The 7,438-nt window shown below is 30.9% G+C and overlaps 2 non-coding genes across 2 annotated transcripts; both read right to left on the bottom strand.

The window, feature by feature from the left end:
- Nucleotides 1-396: 396 nt before the first annotated feature.
- On the bottom strand, nucleotides 397-469 carry TRNAR-UCG (transfer RNA arginine (anticodon UCG)). The gene has a single exon. It is a non-coding gene; the product is annotated as a tRNA-Arg (tRNA).
- A 3,750-nt stretch (nucleotides 470-4,219) lies between these two features.
- On the bottom strand, nucleotides 4,220-4,292 carry TRNAR-UCG (transfer RNA arginine (anticodon UCG)). Its single transcript has one exon. It is a non-coding gene; the product is annotated as a tRNA-Arg (tRNA).
- Nucleotides 4,293-7,438: the final 3,146 nt, after the last annotated feature.

Here is a 7,438-nt window from a genome sequence, read left to right as displayed (position 1 = left end):
GAAAATATTAGGGATGTAGGCTTTATAGCAATTTCTCATTGGACAATGGATGTTCGGATTTCAATGATTCATTTTAAACATGTGAGATATAATTTTTATATGCAGATATGCAAATATCCTTTATTGTATCAATTTGGTCAAAGATTTTTTTCCAACACAGATTACCAAAATTGAACAAGTTAACATGTAAATACTTACCTTTTCCAAAAGGATACCTTTTACTATGCACCAAAAACCTAAAAAAACTATAACTATGTGTACATCATGCACATCATTGTTTATGTTGTATTTATTTTCCTATGGGAATTAAATTTAGAAATGTACATTCTTTACAACATTGTCATCCATTGAATTCATGCAGAGTGAAGATTTCAAATTGTGACAAAATGAAAGACTCGACCACGAAGGGACTCGAACCCTCAATCTTCTGATCCGAAGTCAGACGCCTTATCCATTAGGCCACGCGGTCATCTTTATAGAAGTTGTCGAACCTGTGGAAGGTGTGGTAATAGTAACCTCAAGTATAACATTCAAAATTTAGAAGTTTTTTCTAGATATATGTTTTGGAAAAACTTGCATATGAATTACAAAATGAAATCCAATATATTTTAGTGATTTATGTTGAGTGAACTTTACAAAGTATACCTTTCACATAGCCTAGATTTTGTAAAATCCTTAACTTAGCTGAGAAATAACTTAACTTTTCTATAGGCATGCTATAAAGTTTTATAAAAAGATTAGGGATGTAGGCATTAGAGCAATTTCTCATTGAGCTATGGCTGTTCTGATTTCACTGATTCTTTCTAAACATGTGAGATGTATTTTTTATATGCAGATATGCAAATAACCATTATAGTATCAATTTGGTCAAAGAATTGCTTTGCAACACAGATTACCAAAATCAAACAAGTTAACAGGTAAACACTGACATTTTCCTAAAGGTTTTTTAAGTTTTATGAAAATATTAGGGATGTAGGCTTTATAGCAATTTCTCATTGGACTATGGATGTTCGGATTTCAATGATTCATTTTAAACATGTGAGATATAATTTTTATATGCAGATATGCAAATATCCTTTATTGTATCAATTTGGTCAAAGATTTTTTTCCAACACAGATTACCAAAATTGAACAAGTTAAGAGATAAATACTTACATTTTCCAAAAGGATACCTTTTACTATGCACCAAAAACCTAAAAAACCTATAACTATGTATACATCATGCACATCATTGTTTATGTTGTATTTATTTTCCTATGGGAATTACATTTAGAAATGTACATTCTTTACAACATTGTCATCCATTGAATTCATGCAGAGTTTGAAGATTTCAAATAGTGACAAAAAGAATGACTTGACCACGAAGGGACACGAACCCTCAATCTTCTGATCAGAAGTCAGACGCCTCATCCATTATGCCACGCTGTCATCTATGTCGAAATTGTCAAACCTGTGGAAGGTGTGGTAATAGTAACCTCAAGTATAACATTCAAAATTTAGAAGCTTTTTCTAGAGGTATGTTTTGGAAAAACTTGCATATGAATTACAAAATGAAATCCAACATATTTTAGTGATTTATGTTGAGTGAACATTACAAAGTATACCTTTCACATAGCCTAGATTTTGTAAAATCCTTAATTTAGCTGAGAAATAACTTAACTTTTCTATAGGCATGCTATAAAGTTTTATAAAAAGATTAGGGATGTAGGCATTAGAGCAATTTCTCATTGAGCTATGGCTGTTCTGATTTCACTGATTCCTTCTAAACATGTGAGATGTATTTTTATATGCAGATATGCAAATAACCATTATAGTATCAAGTTAGTCAAAGAATTGCTTTGCAACACAGATTACCAAAATCAAACAAGTTAACAGGTAAACATTGACATTTTCCTAAAGGTTTTTTAAGTTTTATGAAAATATTAGGGATGTAGGCTTTATAGCAATTTCTCATTGGACTATGGATGTTCGGATTTCAATGATTCATTTTAAACATGTGAGATATAATTTTTATATGCAGATATGCAAATATCCTTTATTGTATCAATTTGGTCAAAAAAATTTTTCCAACACAGATTACCAAAATTGAACAAGTTAAGAGGTAAATACTTACATTTTCCAAAAGGATACCTTTTACTATGCACCAAAAACCTTAAAAACCTATAACTATGTGTACATCATGCACATCATTGTTTATGTTGTATTTATTTTCCTATGGGAATTACATTTAGAAATGTACATTCTTTACAACATTGTCATCCATTGAATTCATGCAGAGTTTGAAGATTTCAAATAGTGACAAAAAGAATGACTTGACCACGAACCCTCAATCTTCTGATCAGAAGTCAGACGCCTCATCCATTATGCCACGCTGTCATCTATGTCGAAATTGTCGAACCTGTGGAAGGTGTGGTAATAGTAACCTCAAGTATAACATTCAAAATTTAGAAGCTTTTTCTAGAGGTATGTTTTGGAAAAACTTGCATATGAATTACAAAATGAAATCCAACTTATTTTAGTGATCTATGTTGAGTGAACATTACAAAGTATACCTTTCACATAGCCTAGATTTTGTAAAATCCTTAACTTAGCTGAGAAATAACTTAACTTTTCTATAGGCATGCTATAAAGTTTTATAAAAAGATTAGGGATGTAGGCATTAGAGCAATTTCTCATTGAGCTATGGCTGTTCTGATTTCACTGATTCCTTCTAAACATGTGAGATGTATTTTTTATATGCAGATATGCAAATAACCATTATAGTATCAATTTGGTCAAAGAATTGCTTTGCAACACAGATTACCAAAATCAAACAAGTTAACAGGTAAACACTGACATTTTCCTAAAGGTTTTTTAAGTTTTATGAAAATATTAGGGATGTAGGCTTTATAGCAATTTCTCATTGGACTATGGATGTTCGGATTTCAATGATTCATTTTAAACATGTGAGATATAATTTTTATATGCAGATATGCAAATATCCTTTATTGTATCAATTTGGTCAAAGATTTTTTTCCAACACAGATTACCAAAATTGAACAAGTTAAGAGGTAAATACTTACATTTTCCAAAAGGATACCTTTTACTATGCACCAAAAACCTAAAAAAACTATAACTATGTGTACATCATGCACATCATTGTTTATGTTGTATTTATTTTCCTATGGGAATTACATTTAGAAATGTACATTCTTTACAACATTGTCATCCTTTGAATTCATGCAGAGTTTGAAGATTTCAAATAGTGACAAAAAGAATGACTTGACCACGAAGGGACACGAACCCTCAATCTTCTGATCAGAAGTCAGATGCCTCATCCATTATGCCACACTGTCATCTATGTCGAAACTGTCGAACCTGTGGAAGGTGTGGTAATAGTAACCTCAAGTATAACATTCAAAATTTAGAAGCTTTTTCTAGAGGTATGTTTTGGAAAAACTTGCATATGAATTACAAAATGAAATCCAACATATTTTAGTGATTTATGTTGAGTGAACATTACAAAGTATACCTATCACATAGCCTAGATTTTGTAAAATCCTTAACTTAGCTGAGAAATAACTTAACTTTTCTATAGGCATGCTATAAAGTTTTATATAAAGATTAGGGATGTAGGCACTAGAGCAATTTCTCATTGAACTATGGGTGTTCTGATTTCACTGATTCCTTCTAAACATGTGAGATGTATTTTTTATATGCAGATCTGCAAATAACCATTATAGTATCAATTTGGTCAAAGAACTGCTTTGCAACACAGATTACCAAAATCAAACAAGTTAACAGGTAAACACTTACATTTTCCTAAAGGTTTTTTAAGTTTTATGAAAATATTAGGGATGTAGGCTTTATAGCAATTTCTCATTGGACAATGGATGTTCGGATTTCAATGATTCATTTTCAACATGTGAGATATAATTTTTATATGCAGATATGCAAATATCCTTTATTGTATCAATTTGGTCAAAGATTTTTTTCCAACACAGATTACCAAAATTGAACAAGTTAACATGTAAATACTTACCTTTTCCAAAAGGATACCTTTTACTATGCACCAAAAACCTAAAAAAACTATAACTATGTGTACATCATGCACATCATTGTTTATGTTGTATTTATTTTCCTATGGGAATTAAATTTAGAAATGTACATTCTTTACAACATTGTCATCCATTGAATTCATGCAGAGTGAAGATTTCAAATTGTGACAAAATGAAAGACTCGACCACGAAGGGACTCGAACCCTCAATCTTCTGATCCGAAGTCAGACGCCTTATCCATTAGGCCACGCGGTCATCTTTATAGAAGTTGTCGAACCTGTGGAAGGTGTGGTAATAGTAACCTCAAGTATAACATTCAAAATTTAGAAGTTTTTTCTAGATATATGTTTTGGAAAAACTTGCATATGAATTACAAAATGAAATCCAATATATTTTAGTGATTTATGTTGAGTGAACTTTACAAAGTATACCTTTCACATAGCCTAGATTTTGTAAAATCCTTAACTTAGCTGAGAAATAACTTAACTTTTCTATAGGCATGCTATAAAGTTTTATAAAAAGATTAGGGATGTAGGCATTAGAGCAATTTCTCATTGAGCTATGGCTGTTCTGATTTCACTGATTCTTTCTAAACATGTGAGATGTATTTTTTATATGCAGATATGCAAATAACCATTATAGTATCAATTTGGTCAAAGAATTGCTTTGCAACACAGATTACCAAAATCAAACAAGTTAACAGGTAAACACTGACATTTTCCTAAAGGTTTTTTAAGTTTTATGAAAATATTAGGGATGTAGGCTTTATAGCAATTTCTCATTGGACTATGGATGTTCGGATTTCAATGATTCATTTTAAACATGTGAGATATAATTTTTATATGCAGATATGCAAATATCCTTTATTGTATCAATTTGGTCAAAGATTTTTTTCCAACACAGATTACCAAAATTGAACAAGTTAAGAGATAAATACTTACATTTTCCAAAAGGATACCTTTTACTATGCACCAAAAACCTAAAAAACCTATAACTATGTATACATCATGCACATCATTGTTTATGTTGTATTTATTTTCCTGTGGGAATTACATTTAGAAATGTACATTCTTTACAACATTGTCATCCATTGAATTCATGCAGAGTTTGAAGATTTCAAATAGTGACAAAAAGAATGACTTGACCACGAAGGGACACGAACCCTCAATCTTCTGATCAGAAGTCAGACGCCTCATCCATTATGCCACGCTGTCATCTATGTCGAAATTGTCAAACCTGTGGAAGGTGTGGTAATAGTAACCTCAAGTATAACATTCAAAATTTAGAAGCTTTTTCTAGAGGTATGTTTTGGAAAAACTTGCATATGAATTACAAAATGAAATCCAACATATTTTAGTGATTTATGTTGAGTGAACATTACAAAGTATACCTTTCACATAGCCTAGATTTTGTAAAATCCTTAACTTAGCTGAGAAATAACTTAACTTTTCTATAGGCATGCTATAAAGTTTTATAAAAAGATTAGGGATGTAGGCATTAGAGCAATTTCTCATTGAACTATGGGTGTTCTGATTTCACTGATTCCTTCTAAACATGTGAGATGTATTTTTTATATGCAGATATGCAAATAACCATTATAGTATCAATTTGGTCAAAGAACTGCTTTGCAACACAGATTACCAAAATCAAACAAGTTAACAGGTAAACACTTACATTTTCCTAAAGGTTTTTTAAGTTTTATGAAAATATTAGGGATGTAGGCTTTATAGCAATTTCTCATTGGACTATGGATGTTCGGATTTCGATGATTCATTTTAAACATGTGAGATATAATTTTTATATGCAGATATGCAAATATCCTTTATTGTATCAATTTGGTCAAAGATTTTTTTCCAACACAGATTACCAAAATTGAACAAGTTAAGAGGTAAATACTTACATTTTCCAAAAGGATACCTTTTACTATGCACCAAAAACCTAAAAAACCTATAACTATGTGTACATCATGCACATCATTGTTTATGTTGTATTTATTTTCCTATGGGAATTACATTTAGAAATGTACATTCTTTACAACATTGTCATCCATTGAATTCATGCAGAGTTTGAAGATTTCAAATAGTGACAAAAAGAATGACTTGACCACGAAGGGACACGAACCCTCAATCTTCTGATCAGAAGTCAGACGCCTCATCCATTATGCCACGCTGTCATCTATGTCGAAATTGTCGAACCTGTGGAAGGTGTGGTAATAGTAACCTCAAGTATAACATTCAAAATTTAGATGCTTTTTCTAGAGGTATGTTTTGGAAAAACTTGCATATGAATTACAAAATGAAATCCAACATATTTTAGTGATTTATGTTGAGTGAACCTTACAAATTATACCTTTCACATAGCCTAGATTTTGTAAAATCCTTAACTTAGCTGAGAAATAACTTAACTTTTCTATAGGCATGCTATAAAGTTTTATAAAAAGATTAGGGATGTAGGCATTAGAGCAATTTCTCATTGAACTATGGGTGTTCTGATTTCACTGATTCCTTCTAAACATGTGAGATGTATTTTTTATATGCAGATATGCAAATAACCATTATAGTATCAATTTGGTCAAAGAACTGCTTTGCAACACAGATTACCAAAATCAAACAAGTTAACAGGTAAACACTTACATTTTCCTAAAGGTTTTTTAAGTTTTATGAAAATATTAGGGATGTAGGCTTTATAGCAATTTCTCATTGGACTATGGATGTTCGGATTTCGATGATTCATTTTAAACATGTGAGATATAATTTTTATATGCAGATATGCAAATATCCTTTATTGTATCAATTTGGTCAAAGATTTTTTTCCAACACAGATTACCAAAATTGAACAAGTTAAGAGGTAAATACTTACATTTTCCAAAAGGATACCTTTTACTATGCACCAAAAACCTAAAAAACCTATAACTATGTGTACATCATGCACATCATTGTTTATGTTGTATTTATTTTCCTATGGGAATTACATTTAGAAATGTACATTCTTTACAACATTGTCATCCATTGAATTCATGCAGAGTTTGAAGATTTCAAATAGTGACAAAAAGAATGACTTGACCACGAAGGGACACGAACCCTCAATCTTCTGATCAGAAGTCAGACGCCTCATCCATTATGCCACGCTGTCATCTATGTCGAAATTGTCGAACCTGTGGAAGGTGTGGTAATAGTAACCTCAAGTATAACATTCAAAATTTAGAAGCTTTTTCTAGAGGTATGTTTTGGAAAAACTTGCATATGAATTACAAAATGAAATCCAACATATTTTAGTGATTTATGTTGAGTGAACATTACAAAGTATACCTTTCACATAGCCTAGATTTTGTAAAATCCTTAACTTAGCTGAGAAATAACTTAACTTTTCTATAGGCATGCTATAAAGTTTTATAAAAAGAT

This window comes from Taudactylus pleione, unplaced genomic scaffold, assembly GCF_031769625.1.
Source record: "Taudactylus pleione unplaced genomic scaffold, aTauple2 ptg000612l, whole genome shotgun sequence".
NCBI lineage: Eukaryota > Metazoa > Chordata > Amphibia > Anura > Myobatrachidae > Taudactylus > Taudactylus pleione.
The sequence above is the reverse complement of the archived record's forward strand: the minus strand, read 5'-3'. Positions and strand labels throughout refer to the sequence as shown.